Source organism: Corylus avellana, chromosome ca2 (assembly GCF_901000735.1).
Source record: "Corylus avellana chromosome ca2, CavTom2PMs-1.0".
In the NCBI taxonomy this organism is placed as follows: Eukaryota; Viridiplantae; Streptophyta; class Magnoliopsida; order Fagales; family Betulaceae; genus Corylus; species Corylus avellana.
This window is the reverse complement of record NC_081542.1, coordinates 30,830,130-30,849,444: the sequence shown is the minus strand read 5'-3', so window position 1 is coordinate 30,849,444 and position 19,315 is coordinate 30,830,130. Positions and strand designations below refer to the sequence as shown.

General features: G+C 38.2%; 1 pseudogene; it reads left to right on the top strand.

The window, feature by feature from the left end:
• The first annotated feature begins 1,224 nt into the window (after window positions 1–1,224).
• Window positions 1,225–5,890, top strand: LOC132169579 (cation-chloride cotransporter 1-like; annotated as a pseudogene).
• Window positions 5,891–19,315: the final 13,425 nt, after the last annotated feature.

Genomic DNA, 19,315 nt, shown 5'->3' with positions numbered 1-19,315 from the left:
ATCTTCTACAAAGTGCTTTTCTTGATAACTCGTGAAGACAAGCAGTGAGCTCAGCAGGTCCTTCGACAAACTAGTAAAACCTGCGAAGGAGACCTCTAGTGTGCCCATTAAACTTGCTACCGAACAGACACCCCAGTTCGCAGGATTTCAGTTCCATGGTTTCAATCCAAGATGGCTGGACTCCAACTTCACGGCCTCGAAACAGTATCGGCATCCCAACAGGTTCACCGACCAATTTTCAAAGTCCGTCTGAACAAGCCCAGACAAAAACGGAGTTGAAACCGCGACAACCCAGGTCGCCGACCATGCTAGGACAGTGGGTCACCGACCATGCCAGTCGCCAAGCCTACCTTGGCCGAGCATTTCCATAGCCGACCTCCAGTCGCTGGGCCTTATCTCGCCGATGATTGCCGGTCCGCAACTCAAGGTTGTCAAGCCTTCACTGAACTGCCTCAATCAAGGTCGACAGGCCTCGCTCGCTACTCAAAATTGCAGAACCTTGCCAGATTGCATTTATTCTCTATGCAACCCAGGTTGCTTCGGCCGAGTATTGTCATAACCGAGATTCTCTTCAGAAAAGCCATCCTCGATTCACTGAGGTTTTCTTCAAAGCCGAGCCATCCTCGGTTCACCGAGGCTGAGCACCACCATGCTCAGTTTCACCAAGAATGGTGAGGCCATTCTCGGACCAACAAATTTGCAAAGCCCACTTCAAGCCTGCTGAGTCTGCCAAGCTCACCGACCTTGCCTAAGTCTGTAGAACTTTGCCGAGTTTATCAAGTTGAGCCTCATCTCACCAGTAACTGCCAGCCTACTACTCAAAGTTGCCAAGCTTTAGCCAGACTGCATCTGCTCTTTTCTTCAACCCAGGTTGCCTCAGCCGACATCAAGATTGCCGAGCTTTGCCTAGTTGTCGTGATTACCTCGGATCGTGAACCATCCTCTGACTTAAGCTGGCCAAATCTGCCACATTGTCGAGCATCATCTTGAGTTTGTCTGAACAAGTTCTGATCCATGTTTGGTTTCACCTGGCCGACTTTTGGCATTGCCCACGACCGTCAGCTGAGCACCATTACAATGGCCGAGCCTTCTTCGGATTATGGGTCACCAAGCCAGATCCTTGCCAAATGAGTCAAAGCTTCACCATCCTTGGATTGCCGAAGCTGCTGAGCTTGTTTTGGTAAAGCACTGCCACTGCCAAGCTTGCCTCAGTTAAACATCACAATGGTTAAGTCTTCTTCGGACCATAAGCCACCGAGCTTCACTATTCTCGATTCACCCAAGACCCAGCTTGGCCATACTTGGTTCACCAAGACTGACCATGAGGCTATCTTCGGGGTTACAGACGAACTTTGTAATTCTCAGACTATGTGTTACAGACCCAGTTTTGACATAAAGACAGAATTCCAACATGGGATCTCTTCAAAGTCACCAACCCAGCCTCGGTTCAGACTACAGACCCATATTCGATGATTTGAAGTTCCGGTTCAGACTCGGCTTCATCAAGCTGACCTAGCCTTGGGTCTATTGTTGACAAAACCCAATTCAGTTCATCGACCTTCTTCGGCACCGACACCTACTCAGTAACAAGTTTAAAGATGCCAAACATGGAGGGAATGCAAATAAACCTATGGGTGACAAATCCTCCTCAGAGTCACCGAACCATCTTCGGTTCAGTCAGACTCATTCTCAGTTCCTTCTGACAGACCCATCCTTAGGTTCATATGAACAGGTTCCGACTTATACTCAGATTCAGCCACTGACCCATATTTGGTTTAATATAGGCGACAAACCCTCAAACTCATATGAAGGTCACGACTCTTAAAAAGCCTCGGCGATCTCCCTCCAGCGACTATTTTTAGAAATGAAGTCAGGTGACTCTTCACCATTCTCAGTTCACCGAGACTGTGAGCCATCCTCAAATCAACGAGACTGAGCCTCATAATTCTCACTTCACCGAAATATCAATATTGTCGGATCATTGAGCTTTGCCATGAACCTGTCTCAACCGAGTGTCACCACTGCCGAGCATGCCTCGCCAAGCCCTAAGATTGCCAGACTTTGCCAAATGTTCACAAAGAATTACAACGGTAAACTATGCAACAACCTCCATGGCGAGCTTCGGACAAACAACCCCGAATTAACCTCAGTGAGGTCTCTCTAGAGGTATCACTCTTACCCCATAAAAATTGAGGTACACATTTTATATTCAACTCCTAAGCTTCAAAGAACCAAAATGACAACAAGTCTTTTAGGTTTATTAATGCTCAAATCATTATAATTGACTCTGTTAATCATGTTTTACCGAGTTATTTTCATTGCTCGGATACATGCATTTGTTTGGTTTCTCATTTTGTGCAGAAAGCTGAACTTGTAAAAGCTAACCCATTCTCAGAAATATGAAATTTCCATAGTTTATCAGACTAAGAAATTGGGGAGTAACTGTTGGATCATGGATCAGCTGTGCTAGGCCCAATAAAACGGTCGACCAGCGCATAACTAAGCTCGGTTATTTACACCTACTTACCGAACTTATGCTCGGATCACCCTGTAGTTGGAATCACGGGCTTGAGTGCGGAAACTTTCAAAGAAAACTAGAGTCCAGGTTATCAGAATACTAATGATGTTGGAGTTCCTGATCCTGAAGGAAGTGTATACTGGAATTTTAATGCATTGGTTGGTCTCTTTTTCCCTGCTGAGGTGGGAATTATGGCATGTTCAAATCGATCAACTTCACTGAAAGATACTCGGCGTTCGATTCCCATTGGAACTCTGGCTGCAACTCTCACAACTACTGCAATGTATCTAGTTTTTGTGTTGTTATTTGGAGCCCTTGCAACCAGAAAGAAGCTATTGGCAGACAGACTACTTACAGCTACAGTTGCTTGGCCTTTAGTAGCCATCATCTATATTGGAATCATTCTTTAAACATTAGGGGCTGCACTTCAGAGCCTGACAGATGCCCCACGCCTTCTTGCAGCAATAGCTAATGATGACATCTTGCCCATTCTTAACTACTTCAGGGTTGCAGATGGTAGTGAGCCTCATATTGCTAACCTCTTTACTGCGTTCATCTGCATTGGATGTGTCGTAGTTGGGAACTTGGATCTCATCACACCGACTGTAACTATGTTTTTCCTTCTATGTTATGCTGGTGTGAACTTATCTTGCTTCCTCCTAGATCTTCTAGATGCTCCCAACTGGCGTCCTCGGTGGAAGTTTCACCATTGGAGCCTCTCTTTTCTTGGAGCATCACTTTGTATAGTGATAATGTTCTTAATCTCATGGTCATTCACTATAGTTTTTCTAGCCCTTGCTAGCCTGATATATTATTATGTGAGCATTAAAGGAAAGGCTAGGGATTGGGGTGATGGTTTCAAGAGTGCATATCTCCAACTAGCTCTTCGCAGTATTCGATCACTAGGAGCAAGCCAAGTACACCTAAAGAATTGGTATCCAATCCCCCTGGTATTTTGCAGGCCATGGGGTAAACTGCCAGAAAATGTACCTTGTCATCCAAAACTTGCTGACTTTTCAAACTGCATGAAGAAAAACCGAGGATCCGAACAACCAAGCATCCAAGGATCCGAACAACCGAGCATCCGAGGATCAGAAAAACCGAGGATCCAAACAACCGAGCATCCGAGGATCAGAAAAAACGAGGATCCGAACAACCGAGGATCTGAACAACCGAGCATCCGAGAATAAAAAAAAAAAATCTGAGCTTTGTTCTGCCTTACTATGGTTGAACTCCATTGCGCCTTACCATGGCCTAGCTTCACCAAGCCTCACCACATCTCCGAGAATGGGGGGTATCTGATTTGAAAAAAGGCGTTGGAGCACAACATCCCAAGGAGTCCAAAGTGAAAGCACTCCAATGGCTATAAAATGTTGAACACCGCAAGCAACCAACAAGTCACTATACTTACACTCGGAAAATATAGCTGAACTAAGCGCTTTTCTGAGAGTCAGTTTTGGAAAAATACTATTTATAGCGCTTTCCAACCCTTCGGTGAAATATAGCCAAAGAATTTCCCGAGCTTAGTTCGGTGAAATATCACCAAGGCGCTTTCCCGAGGAAGAGTTCAGAAATATAGCTGAACAAAGCACTTTCCGAACTTAACCTTTACCCAAAAGTTACCCTTCGGTGAAATATAGCCAGAGAATTTCCCGAACTTAGTTCGGTGAAATATCACCAAGGCGCTTTCTAGAGGAAGAGTTCGGAAATATAGCTGAACAAAACGTTTTCCGAACTTAACCTTTACCCAAAGGTTACCCTTCGGTGAAATATAGCCAGAGAATTTTCCGAGCTTAGTTCGGTGAAATATCACCAAGGCGCTTTCCCGAGGAAGAGTTCGGAAATATAGCTGAACAAAGCGCTTTCCGAACTTAACCTTTACCCAAAGGTTTCACTCAGAGAAATATAGCTGAACAAAGCGCTTTCCTGAGGCACCACTTAGTAAAATATAGCCACAGCGCTTTCCCGAGTTTAACTCGGAGAAATATAACCAAGCGCTTTCCTCAGGCAGAGAAATCGAAAAAAACAAATAAAATAAAATAAAAATAGCTAAACAAAGCATTTTTCTTGAGATTGAGTATCATGCAAAACAATCACAAAAATTAAACTCTTAAGTTTAATTTTTAAAGATTGTAAAGAATAAAAGGGAACAAGCAAGACAATAAAAATCAAGCAAAAGACCTTCCTTACATCAAAGCATCCTTACACATAAGATTCCCGATGCCCGACTAATGGACAAGTCAGCCATGGGAATCGGGGGGTAACTGTTGGGTCATATTTTCCCAACAAATAAACAATAATACAGGACCCTCAACACCTGCCACCAATGAGTCAACAGATCAATAATTTATTTATTTAACAAACATCATAGACACATGACTTCACTCAAATAAACTAACCAACTATGCTAACACCAAGCACCAGGTGTCATTACCACCATGAATCACTTTGCCCATATAATACATCATGAATCCTCGGTAATATATATCATCAAACAGCACCATATCACCTTCCACTAAGGTGGACACGTGAACTCTCAGTTAACAAGCTGCTACCAAACATCAAACCAAGAAACAAATCACTGACCCATCCTCAACAACACACGTGACCCTTTCAAGTCAACAAACAAACGTGGCCTCAAATCAATAGTCATCAACACGTGTCATCAAACAAATGAATCACTTCACTCATGTGGCAGTTCTTGAATCCTCGGTAGAAATCAGTTATAACACCAGCTACTTCTAAACCCCTATAAAGGAGGAGCTACATATTGTTTTCAGGGCTGGCTCATTAATCTCTAAATCTCTTTTTTACTTAAGCTCTTATTGTTCAAACACATCACTGACTTAAGCATCGGAGAGCCTCCATGGCACCCAGCCTGGAGACCCTTTGACGCTCTTACTATTTTATAGGAGCTGAAGATCAGAGAAGCCACAAAGGACGAAGATCACACCATTCGGAGACTGTTGTACGAAAAAATCGTGCATCAACAAACGACAAAACATAATTCAAATTGACACTATATTAATGATTCATGAGAATCGGCAGATGGTGAATTGTCATATACTAATTAATGGTACTTAAATATTTTAAAAGAGAAAATTAGTGCATGAATAAACTGTATGGTGTTTTTTGGGCTGAAACATGGAACTGATCACGTGAAAGATTTTTTATTTTTTGTTTAGTTATTTATGGAGCCAATGATTAATGTTAATTTTTTGCCTGAGGCTAAACATAAAATTTTTAGCACATTAACCATAACTATATATAGCAATGTTCGGAGGAAGGGGATGGACCATAGCCTTTGTGGGTCCTTATGTAGTTCCATCTCTACAAGAATCAGTAGAATCATACGTAATGAAAATATTGTGAAATTTAAAAAAGAAAAAAAAAAAGGAAGAAAAAAAAAGAGGTAATATTGGGCATATATATATATGGCAGTGAATCGAACATAACCTTTTTTACCAATATCAAAATCGCACATATGATCCCAATCTCAATCCCAATCCAAAATCACTTACGAAGCGTAGCTTCTTGAGTGCGATCTTTGGGACCAAAATCCATTGGTTTTTTCCTCTAAATAAATATTTGTAGTATTTTTTTGTCATTTTAGGAAATATTCCTTTCCTCCTTTTAATAGTGATTTTATTACTGGAGTGCACCATATTTTTGGCAGAATCTTTATTTTACTACGTACTTTAATTTTAGGGTAAAGTCCACTTAACCTTCTTAAACTATCACTCAAATGACAGTCTACCCCCCAAACTATCAATTGCGACAATTCACCCCCCAAACTACCAAAACAATGACAATATACCCCTAATTTTAACAAAATGACTAAATTACCCTTACTAAAATAAAAACAAAAATACTAAAATTTATTTATTTTTTTCAAAATTTTAAGGGTATCTTTGTCTTATTAATTTGCATAAGGAATTGGTTTGTTTTGCTTTAGCATTGGAAGAACACATTGTTATTATTTTGGTAGTTTGGAGGGTAAATTGTCGTAATTGATAGCTTGGGGGGTAGATTGTCATTGAGGTGGTAGTTTGAGGAGATAAAATGGACTTTACCCTTAATTTTCTGTAATGATTAGACTTTTTTAGCCAAAACTCGATTTGTTTAAGCTATAAAAGCCGGGCTTGTGGGGTGTAGTTATGCACTTCAAGTTTTAATCAAATTTAAGTATTTTCAGAGTTATTCTTTGTTTATGTTGGAGCACTTGGGACTTTTTCTGTTTCCAATTATATATTTTTTTTTCTCACTTCTTTGTTATCTTTTGTTTATCTATCTATCCTCTGCTTAGTTGCGAACCATACTGATGCAGCGTGACTAAGTGAGCTGCAGGGAATAACAATATTAAGCAGTGAATAGGTATTTCTAGATCTAGATTCTATCAATGATCTAAGAAATGTTATTGACAAAAGCTAGATACTCTCTAGGCTTTGAAGGAAAACAAAGAAGAAACTCAACTCTGAGTAATTCTTATTAAACAAACTCAATAATAATCCAAATCTCCTTCTCTGGAGGCTATAAGCATGTATTTACTGCCCCAAAACTTATAAACCTAATTAAACTAGGAATTAGAGTCCTTATTGCAATTCTAGACTTCTAATCCTAAATAAACACATAAATACAAAATTAAATGAAATTGGAACACTATGGTGTCCGTCCGGATGGGACTTATGGCCGTCCGGATGGCCACGTACATAAAACGTAAAAACAATAAACAGCTACGGAGCTCATTCGGATGGCTTCCCACATAAAGCCTAAGAACCCGCAATTAACATATGTGCTGATCTACATCATTCTCCCCAAGTTGGAGAGAATTCGTCCTCGAATTCGGACTGTTCTTTCCACGGTCCTTCGGATGCCCTGTCAACTCATTCCATTCTCCTCTCCCATTCAAAAATACAATAATGTAACATCCCGATATAACTAACATTCCCTTAATTACAACAAGAATGTGATTATCATCTTGAACATCCTTTACAATAAATTGACATAATGCCAACATGCAATCCACGTACTTATTCTCTCCCATTCATGGGCCACGAAGATCTCTCAAAAAAGGATCAACGATCTCTTTTGTTTTAAACATCATATTCTTTTCCACACAAAAATCATCAAAAACCTTAGCACCAAGGGAATTTGATAAAATATGTTCTACCCCAAGGAAATCGACTTCGTTAACATCCACATCAAAAACTTCACTTTTAGGGCTTTTTGTAACACCCCGAAAATTAATTAACTGGTAATTAACTTCACGGTTTGTCTCCTAGCCTTATTCCACACCGAACAAGACTCAGAGACCTCTATTCCTCAAAAACAAAGGATACTAAATAGTGAAAACAAAAAGATTCTATAAACATAATCGTTACAACTAGAGCATCTACCAAAGGTCATCAAAGTAGCTAAAATCACACTATACAAGTCATCATCTTCACAAGGGATTCATGCTATACCTTAATATGCAAACATGTATAAAAGCTCTAAGTCTACAATATAACTCAAAAGTACTAGTTACCATGAGTACCTGCCTAAGCTTGTCCTCAAGCATCTCCCGGGTCAAATCGTCCACAATAACCGAAAGCTTTGCGGTATCCCCTCTGCTAAACTATCTATAACTACATAGTTGTGCATATGGAGAGAAAAAAGGAAAATAATACAATAGTAAGTCCGACGACTTAATGAGTATAAATGCACATGACTTACCCGTCATTAAATGGTGAACTCAGCTGTTTATAAAGCACATGCAATATCATGAGATGACAATTTATCATGGAAGTGATATAGATATAATATATGCATATAATCATGAGTAACAGTAATACTTCAACCATATGGTTTACCCGAGACATTACCCCTTCTCAGCAGGGTTGGCGCTGTCCTGAAGGAATTATAATACAACACCGGTGCCCCGAATATTGTACGCTACTGTACATAACATAAGTGGCACAACCGAGTTCGACCTCGTGTGGCCCACACTACTAATGATGCCCGTCCTATAGTGACTATCCATTAAGGAATGGCTCCGCCTTGGTCACAAAACCATTGGATCCAAGGCCCACACACACACACACACACACACACATTTGAGCATAAAGTTAACCTGTATAGTAAGCACATGGCCGTTATCCCGCACGTACTGGTGTACCATGTCATACGATGCAATTAATCTTATTAGTCTTTTACATGCATAGTTTTACAAGCCTCATCGTTATCTTATTAATCAACATACGTTTTCACAAAAGAGAGTTCACAGTAGTTCTAAAATGTATTTCAGGCGAGTTGCAAAATATGCATGTTTGATATATATAAAATAAGCGTGCAATGCAGGAAAAGTAACAACAAGCATCCATGTGAGTTTGTACTCACTTAGGTCGTAAAGTTTCTCCGTAAAATTCCCTTGAGGTTCCATAACCTCGAATACTGATAAAAGACCTATCATTAGTTCTAAATCCAACTAAAATGAACCTAGAATATGAAAACAGAGGATATCGGATGATTGGCCAAAGTAGCGTTTCCTGGAATGCTTATGACCGTACGTCTGGGCTCATGGCTGTAGTCCGCCCAGAAGGCTCGTACGTCCGGTCTCGTGCCTATACCTCCACTCAGAGAGTTTCAGGTAGAACCTCATTTGGTTCAACCGTCCTCCTATCCTCCCAAACTAGTTCTAAAGCTGCCAAAAGAATATCTAAGACTACCTATCTCAAAATAATGTCTCCAAGCAATACAAAACAAGCTAAATCAAGATAAACTACTAAACCGCCAAGATTAAAGCATAATCTAGCTAGAAACTCAAAAATCAATAACTGAGCTTGCAATTAAACAGCATAACAACTAAGAAACGAGCTAGGGTTAAGGATATTATCTCCTCGAAACAAAACTTCAAGAACCTCCTCTCTTCTCCACAAAACACACAAAATCCCATAAAACACACTTCCATAGTAAAATTGACGGACCCCGTCGGGACTTGATCGGGATCTGACCGGATATGCCCGGGACCTCGTCGGGACTCACCCAGGACCTGCTCGGGACTCGACTGCAAATGTCCCTGTTGGTCCTAGGTAGGGTCCGGGCGAGTCGCAATGGGTCCCTACGGGACTCGATTAGGACACCTCTATGATTTGATCAGGGCATTTTCGTAATTTAAAGTTTAATATTAAAATGTCCAAACAAACCGAGGTAAAGAAAGGAAATTTTATGGTCAAATAGGCCTCTTGTCTTGTCTCTTGGCATAAAGTAAAGAAATTTTAACTCTTTAAAAGAGTCTTCTTTGGATTTGACACTAATCTGAAATCATTTACACAGCTACCAATGGCTTCTGTGGATTCTGCATTGAAGGCTTCTCTGACGATTACGCAAATAAACGAGACCACTATCCCCGCTGTTGTGACCCGCTTGGAGCTAGCGGTTTTGGACGGAAGAGGATCCATTTTTATGATCTATTTTGGGCAAAAGAGAATCCGGTTTAATAAAACATACCGAAAGTTTAAGAGAAACTGTTTTTGGTTTTGCTTAACCAACAACTGCAAGTGTATTACGTATTTATAGCCATAGGCTCAAGAGTAATTACAAGGTATGGTGATTACAAGAGGAAAGACTAAACAAAACTTTACAAGATTGGTAAACCACGAAATGACTAAAAGGTAGAGAAAGTAAATTGAGAAACTCAAAGGTGTGCTGAGTTGATGGCATTGCTTGGAGGAAAATCAACCATAACTTAAGGAGTTGGACTTGCAGCAAGAAATGGGGATGACAGGTTGCTGCAGGTCAGCAGGGATAGGCTACTGTTGTAGTCTACTGGTGTGTGCAGAAGTGGGGAGCAAGTTTCCATGAATTGAGGAAGAAAAATTGCTGTGATGTGAAGTCCTTCTAGTGGTTGCTGTAGGTGTCAAGGTTGCATGAAAACTATGGTGTTTGTCACGTGTATTAGATGGAGTTTCTTGATTATCCTTGGACTTCATTTGATCTTCTGGTTTACTCTTAACACCCCCTTGCAAACTCATGGGAGGGAGGACCATGAGTTTACCCTTGAGAAAGCAGAACCTTGTAGCAGTGTGACCTTTGGTGAAGATATTGCAACTTGGTCGAGAGTGGAGAGATAATGGATTTGAATGTCGCGGTTGAGCACTTTCTCTCGGACAAAGTGGACATCTATCTCAATATGTTTGGTGCGTGCATGAAAGACTGGATTATAGGCCAAAGCAAGAGCTCCTGAGTTATCACACCAGAGAGTGGGAGGAGAAGGGAGACTGATGTGGAGTTCCTTGAATAGCACGCGAAGCCAGAACATTTCAGCTGTTGCAAGGGAAAATGATCGATATTCTGCTTCAGTACTGGACCTGGAGACCATATGCTGTTTCTTGGCTGAGCAGGAGATTAAATTTGGGCCAAAGAAAATACCAAAACCAGTGGTGGATCTCCTGTCATCAGGGTTACCAGCCCAATCAGAATCATAGTAGGTGGTAATAGTGAAAGGACCTTTGCCATATTGAAGACCAAAATTAACAGAACCCTTGAGATATTTGAGGACTCGTTTGGCTGCTGTGAGATGAACTGAACTTGGAGCATGCATGTGTTGACGAAGTTGGTTTACTGAGTATGCAATGTCTGGTCTGGTGAGAGTCACATACTGCAGAGCACCTACAATTTGTCTATATTTGGTAGGGTTAGAGAGAGGTTCTCCATCAAACTTGGACATCCTGGAACCAGCACTGCAGGGAGCTGAATAAGGTTTGCATTCTGTCATCTGAGCTATGTCAAGAAGATCAAGAATGTACTTGGATTGTCGAAGATGAAGGCCTACAGAGTCTCGAGTGGCTTGAATTCCAAGGAAGTAAGTGAGAGAACCAAGGTCTTTCATGGCAAAGTCAGCATGCAACTTGTTGATAATGACCATGAGAGTTTCTGAGTGATTGCCTGTGAGAATGATGTCATCCACATAGACTAGATGAAAGATGTGGATAGGTCCAGCATGATAAGTAAAGAGGGAGGGATCAACTTGTGAACCAGAGAAGCCTATATCCAGCAAGGCCTGGGAGAGACGAGTGAACCAAGCTCTAGGTGCCTGCTTTAACTCATAGATAGACTTATTCAATTTGCAAATATGATCAGGGTATAAAAGATGAACACAACCTGGAGGTTGCTCCATGTACACCTCCTCAGTCAGTATGCCAAGAAGGAAGGCATTTGAAACATCAAGTTGTTTGATATTCCAATCGAATTGGACTGCCAAAGCAAGAACCAAACAAATGGTGGTAGGTTTCACAACAGGGCTGAAGATCTCATAGTAGTCCACACCACTCAACTGATCAAATCCTTTAGCAACTAAACATGCCTTGAATCTGTCCATAGTGCCATCTGGTTTTTGTTTGATTTTGAAGACCCATTTGTTTCTGACCACATTTTGATGAGAAGGCCTAGGGCAAAGGGTCCAGGTTTGATTGGAGAGAAGAGCATTATACTCAAGAGACATGGCATCCCTCCATTCTGGTTTGGTAGCAAAATGTTGGCTGCGTGGATTGAGTCTTGGAGGAAACCTTGGCTTCTTGGAGTTGGGGGAGTTTTGATGGTTGAAGTTTGAAGGTCCTTGTTTGATGGTGTACAAGGCAAAGCTGCCAGTTTCTGGTGTGAGAGCTTGCTGTTGCTGGCTCTGAATGAGAATCTCATGGCTCAGCAACTCAGCTTGGAAGTTGGCAAAGGTCATGGTACGATCTTGAACATGAAAGGAGAATGTAGCAACAAAGGAATTGTACATTGGGTTTAAACCACTGATAGTAAAGGAGATAAGATCATCATCCTTAACAGGTTTCCCTATTGCAGAGAGTTGATCAGCCCACTGTTTGGCTGTGTTGAGGTACTCAGTGCGTGATTTGCTCCCTTGCTGCAAGCTTTGTAACTGCCGCTTGAGCTAGGAGATATGAGACCTTGATTGAGAAGCATACCTTTCAGCAAGATATTTCCAAGCTTGGTGTGATGTTTTCATACCATACATCGAAGCCATCAAGGGTGGGGACAAGGAGTAGACAATCCAGCTTAGAAGATGCTGGTCTCTTTTCTGCCATAAAGTGTAGGTAGGGTTAAGGACTTGTTCAGTGCCATCACTGTTGGGGATGAGCTGATTGGGGCAGACGTCAGTGCCATCAACCATTCCCTCGAGGTCATTAGCCTTGAGGATAGGCTAGAACTGAGCAACCCAGCCTAGGTAGTTAGGACCTTCCAATTTGAAGAGTTGGGAGAAGTTTGGTGTGAGAGAAAGGGGTGAGGTGGTTTCAGTTGGTGGAATAGCAGAGGAGGAGATCGAAGAGCTAGAAGCAGCCATTGGTGAGTGTTGACTCTTAATGCTTTGATACCATGAAAGTTTAAGAGAAACTGTTTTTGGTTTTGCTTAACCAACAACAGCAAGTGTATTAAGTATTTATAGCAATAGGCTTAAGAGTAATTACAAGGTATGGTGATTACAAGAGGAAAGACTAAACAAAACTTTACAAGATTGGTAAACCAAGAAATGACTAAAAGGTAGAGAAAGGAAATTGATGAACTCAAAGGTGTGTTGAGTTGATGGCATTGCTTGGAGGAAAATCAGCCATAACTTAAGGAGTTGGATTTTCAGCAAGAAATGGGGATGACAGGCTGCTACAGGTTAGCAGGGATAGGCTGCTGTTGTACTCTACTGGTGTGTGCAGAAGTGGGGAGGAGCAAGTTTCCATGAACTGAGGAAGAAAAGTTGCTATGATGTGAAGTCCTTCTAGTGGCTGCTGTAGGTGTCAAGGTTGCATGAAAACTATGGTGTTTGTCACGTGTATTAGATGGAGTTTCTTGATTATCCTTGGACTTCATTTGATCTTTTGGTTTGCTCTTAACACATATTTTATTAGCGTTTCTTAATCCAAGGGAACCAAAAGTACTCCCCTAAAACATTATTTTAATATAAAAAGACTTTATTTCCTCTCTTTGATCTCTACCATTTATTTGAAAGAATATTTAGATGACTTTCTCTTTTGTATCTATTTTCCTTACACAATTAATTGAAAGAATATTTAATAGCATAGGAAAAGGATAAAGAAAAAATATTGTGAAGTTTATTTAAATATAGAAGCAAAAAGTAGCTAGTTTGATTTCTTAAATTTAGGAAAAATTGATGCAAGGTGACGTTGTGGGTCACAAATATATTCCATCAAGGATTCAAGGCAAACATAAAAAATAAAAATAAAAAATAAAAAATCCAATTTCTGATTATATAACAAAATTCAACTCTCCCTCTTACACGTCTTGTGGAAATCTCTAGAATAATAAAGGAAAGTTACAATCAAATAAAATCCCAATTTTAAATAACTTAATTATAAACTGATCATAATAATAAGGGTCAATTACTTTTTTAGTATTTATGTTTGCAGATTTTTATTTTTTCCTACCTTATCACCAATGGTATTTGACTTACTGAAAAATACCCAAAACGATCACACCCTCATGGGGTATTTTGTAAAACGTGTACATCATATTAACAGTTATTACAAAGATACCATAATTGTGTAATCGTATCTTTCGTCATTTGAATTTGGCTATCTTCATCTTGAGTTTGAAATGCTGCTTTCTTATCTTCATTTTTCTTCTTGCTGTTGCTAGCTGCTACGGTGGTGTCTATTATATAACGTATTGGATATTGGCTCACTTGTCTCCATCACCCTGAGTTGCCATGCGGAGACAGTCTTTGTTGGCCACCAAGTCGAAATATTTGAGCATATACGGTTGGTGATGCACAGCAAGAGGTTTTTAAAACTAGCTAGGCATATTATGAAAATTTTTGAATAATGAAGAAAAAATAAAATCAATAAAATTCCAATTTTAAATAACGTAATTAATAAAAATAAAATATGTCTGATTTTTGGAATAAATTCTTCATTAAATTCTCTTGTCGAGCAATCAAATTTTTTGTTCTTGGAGCCTTACTTTTATTACGCTAGCTTCTGGAGCTCGGCGGCAATCTTGTTCGGACAAGATTAGTGAGGCTATGGCTAGCTAGTTTAGGTTTGGATTCAACCCTACAACAAAAATTTAAAAGAAGCTATGGCTAACTAGTGCCCGCGGTCGCCCTGGCTTGGACCCTGTTTCACCCATTTATATTCAGCCATTGTGCGCATTCCTGCAGCCACCCAGTCGAAATATTTGAGCATGTACGGTTGGTGATGCACAACAAGAGGTTTTTAAAGATTAAAAAATATCAGGCCATAGAAGAAAATACGAGAACATATATAGAAGGAAATTCATGAGAGAGAGGGAGAGAGAGAGAGGCTCACCAGCTCTAAAAGCTTCACCGAGTTCTCTTGGTCTTCCTTGTGCAGGGAGCGCGATAGTAAGAAAGAGTAAAACCCCTATAAGAAGAGCACATAACTTGGAACCCATAACTTGTATTTAATTAGGGACTCTCGGCTCTGATCGACCACTTTAATATGTTTGGTTCCTATATATATATAGAGTCCCATTAATTAATAGAAACGACTTAAGAGTAGCATTACTTGAAGTAAAATAGAAACAATCTTTATGTGGTGCCATTTCCAAAAAGAATTAAAATAATACAGTAACATATTCTTTCTATACTACCGAACGTATACACCACTAAATCTATAAAATTTAATCAAATCATCAAATAAATTTGTTAAGTTTCAAATGGAGTGGATCCCAATTTTGTACCAATTACTATTCAATGCAAACATCAACGATCATTTCCATTCAAGAGGAGTTATTTCGTTGTAAAGATGTTATTTTATTGTATATTTAATAGTGCATATTATGCATTTTTTAAATGACGTGACAACTTATTTATCACATGGTTTTATATATATCGTTAGATACAACAAAATAAAATGTTGAACATAAAATAGTATCTTTCATTTCACAAAAAAATAAAAATTAAAACGAAGAGGAATATTTTCCCTTACAAATTATATATATATATATATATATTGAAGAATTGGAAAAATATAAAGTAGATTGTCAAGGACGAATGCCAGGTACCGGTACGATATATACACTCAATTCTAAAATAATTTTTTATTACTAATCAAACAAAAAAACTCACAACAAAACATTTGCCAAATGGAACTTATCAATATCTAAAAGGCACTCGGAATCGTTTTGAACATATCAATATTCCCCAAGTTTAGATGAGTGGAGCACCAAAGTATGGCACCCCAAAAACAAGTCAATTTAAGCACGATTAAAACTAGAAACCACTCTCAAGAAGAAGAAGAAGAAAAAAAAAACGCGATCAAGATCCGTGAAGTTTACTTGAGTGGAGGTTGTTGTCCTTTGGAACACTTACATCACCAAGAAAGAAAGTCAATTTACGCACGATTAAAACTAGAAACCACGATTAGGAGGGAAAAAGAAAAGAAAAAATCATTTCAAAATTACTTTTTTTTTTTTTTGTCACAGGAGTAAAGACCTTTATGTTATATCAATAATTTTTTTATTACAAATCAAACAAAAAATTGACAACAAAAGATTTGCCAAATGGAACTTATCAAGATCGTTTTGTTGTAAAAAGCACTCAGAATCGTTTTGAACATATCAATATCCCCAAGTTTAGATGAGTGGAGCACCAAAGTACGTCAACCCGAAAACAAGTCAATTTAAGCACGATTAAAACTTGAAACCACTCTCAAGAAGAAGAAGAAAAAAAAAAAAAACAAACTAGATCAAGATCCTTGAAGATTACTTGAGTGGAAGTTGTAGTCCTTTGGAGCACCTATGTCACCCAGAAAGTAAGTCAATTTAAGCACGATTAAAACTAGAAACCACGATTAGGGGAGAAAAAGAAAACGAAAAAATCTTTTAAAATTACTTCTTCTTCTTTTTTTTTTTTTTTTTCTCTCACAGGAGTAAAGACCTTTATGTCATATCAATAATTTTTTATTACTAATGAAACAAAAAAATTCATAACAAAACATTTGCAGATGGAACTTATCAAGATCGTTTTGTGGTAAAAAGCACTCAGAATTGTTTTGAACTTATCAATATACCCCAAGTTTAGATGGGTGGAGCAACAAAGTACGTCACCCCGAAAACAAGTCAATTTAGGCATATATAATTAAAACTAGAATCCACTGTAAAGAAGAAAAGAAGAAAGAAAAAAACTAGATCAAAATCCCCGAAGTTTACTTGAGTGGATGCTACTATCTTTTGGAGCACCTATGTCACCCAGTAAGCAAGTCAATTTAAGCATGATTAAAACTAGAAACCACACTTAGGAGAGAAGAAAAAAGAAAAAAAAAGAAAAAAAAAAAGGAAATGGCACGAAACGGTCCACTCAGCACCCTTGTCCTCTATTATCCATGATAAATGCTAGAGGTAGTAAGTTCTTCATATTTGACCCATATTCCTCTGCAAATTTAATAGATCAACTACTTGTGGGGTCTACATAAATCTATAAATCTAATGGTTGATTTATAAGATGAGATTAAAAAAATATGAAAAAAAATATTGACACACAGCGTTTCTCATTGTACGTCCATCCCCATGTTCAGATAGAGTTAGACCCATGGTTATAGAAACTTTAACAAAATATAAAGAGATAAAAGAAAGGGAAGAAACACAAATTTTAAATAGTTCAAGTTATAGTCTACCTCTACATGTTAAAGTAAGGGAGAAAACACAAGACTAAGAACCCATAACTTCTATTTAATTAGGGACTCTTGGCATTATGTTTGGTTCCTATATGTATAGAGTTCCCTTAATTAATGGAAACGACTTAAGAATAGCATTACTTGAAGTAAAGTAGAAACAATCTTTTTTTTTACCCTTGAGATTAATTTAACATTGATCTAATTATGTGGTGCCATGTCATAAAAGAATTAAAATAATACCGTAACATATTCATTGTATACTATCATATGCACCATTGAATCTATAAAATTTATGCAAATCATACAATAAATTTGTTAAGTTTCAAATGGAGTGGATCCCAATTTTGTACCAATTACTATTCAATGCAAACATCAACGATCATTTCCATTCAAGAGGAGTTATTTCGTTGTAATGATGTTATTTTATTGTATATTTAATAGTGCATATTATGCATTTTTTAAATGACGTGACAACTTATTTATCACATGGTTTTATATATATCGTTAGATACAACAAAATAAAATGTTGAACATAAAATAGTATCTTTCATTTCACAAAAAAAATAAAAATTAAAACGAAGAGGAAAATTTTCCCTTACAAATTATATATATATATATTGAAGAATTGGAAAAATATAAAGTAGATTGTCAAGGACGAATGCCAGGTACCGGTACGATATATACACTCAATTCTAAAATAATTTTTTATTACTAATCAAACAAAAAAACTCACAACAAAACATTTGCCAAATGGAACTTATCAATATCTAAAAAGCACTCGGAATCGTTTTGAACATATCAATATTCCCCAAGTTTAGATGAGTGGAGCACCAAAGTAGGAAACCCCAAAAACAAGTCAATTTAAGCACGATTAAAACTAGAAACCACTCTCAAGAAGAAGAAGAAGAAAAAAAAAACGCGATCAAGATCCGTGAAGTTTACTTGAGTGGAGGTTGTTGTCCTTTGGAACACTTACATCACCAAGAAAGAAAGTCAATTTACGCACGATTAAAACTAGAAACCACGATTAGGAGGGAAAAAGAAAAGAAAAAATCATTTCAAAATTACTTTTTTTTTTTTTTGTCACAGGAGTAAAGACCTTTATGTTATATCAATAATTTTTTTATTACAAATCAAACAAAAAATTGACAACAAAAGATTTGCCAAATGGAACTTATCAAGATCGTTTTGTTGTAAAAAGCACTCAGAATCGTTTTGAACATATCAATATCCCCAAGTTTAGATGAGTGGAGCACCAAAGTACGTCAACCCGAAAACAAGTCAATTTAAGCACGATTAAAACTTGAAACCACTCTCAAGAAGAAGAAGAAAAAAAAAAAAAAAACAAACTAGATCAAGATCCTTGAAGATTACTTGAGTGGAGGTTGTAGTCCTTTGGAGCACCTATGTCACCCAGAAAGTAAGTCAATTTAAGCACGATTAAAACTAGAAACCACGATTAGGGGAGAAAAAGAAAACGAAAAAATCTTTTAAAATTACTTCTTCTTCTTTTTTTTTTTTTTCTCTCACAGGAGTAAAGACCTTTATGTCATATCAATAATTTTTTATTACTAATGAAACAAAAAAATTCATAACAAAACATTTGCAGATGGAACTTATCAAGATCGTTTTGTGGTAAAAAGCACTCAGAATTTTTTTATTACTAATGAAACAAAAAAATTCATAACAAAACATTTGCAGATGGAACTTATCAAGATCGTTTTGTGGTAAAAAGCACTCAGAATTGTTTTGAACTTATCAATATACCCCAAGTTTAGATGGGTGGAGCAACAAAGTACGTCACCCCGAAAACAAGTCAATTTAGGCATATATAATTAAAACTAGAATCCACTGTAAAGAAGAAAAGAAGAAAGAAAAAAACTAGATCAAGATCCCCGAAGTTTACTTGAGTGGATGCTACTATCTTTTGGAGCACCTATGTCACCCAGTAAGCAAGTCAATTTAAGCATGATTAAAACTGTAAACCACACTTAGGAGAGAAGAAAAAAAAGAAAAAAAGAAAAAAAACAAGGAAATGGCACGAAATGGTCCACTCAGCACCCTTGTCCTCTATTATCCATGATAAATGCTAGAGGTAGTAAGTTCTTCATATTTGACCCATATTCCTCTGCAAATTTAATAGATCAACTACTTGTGGAGTCCACAT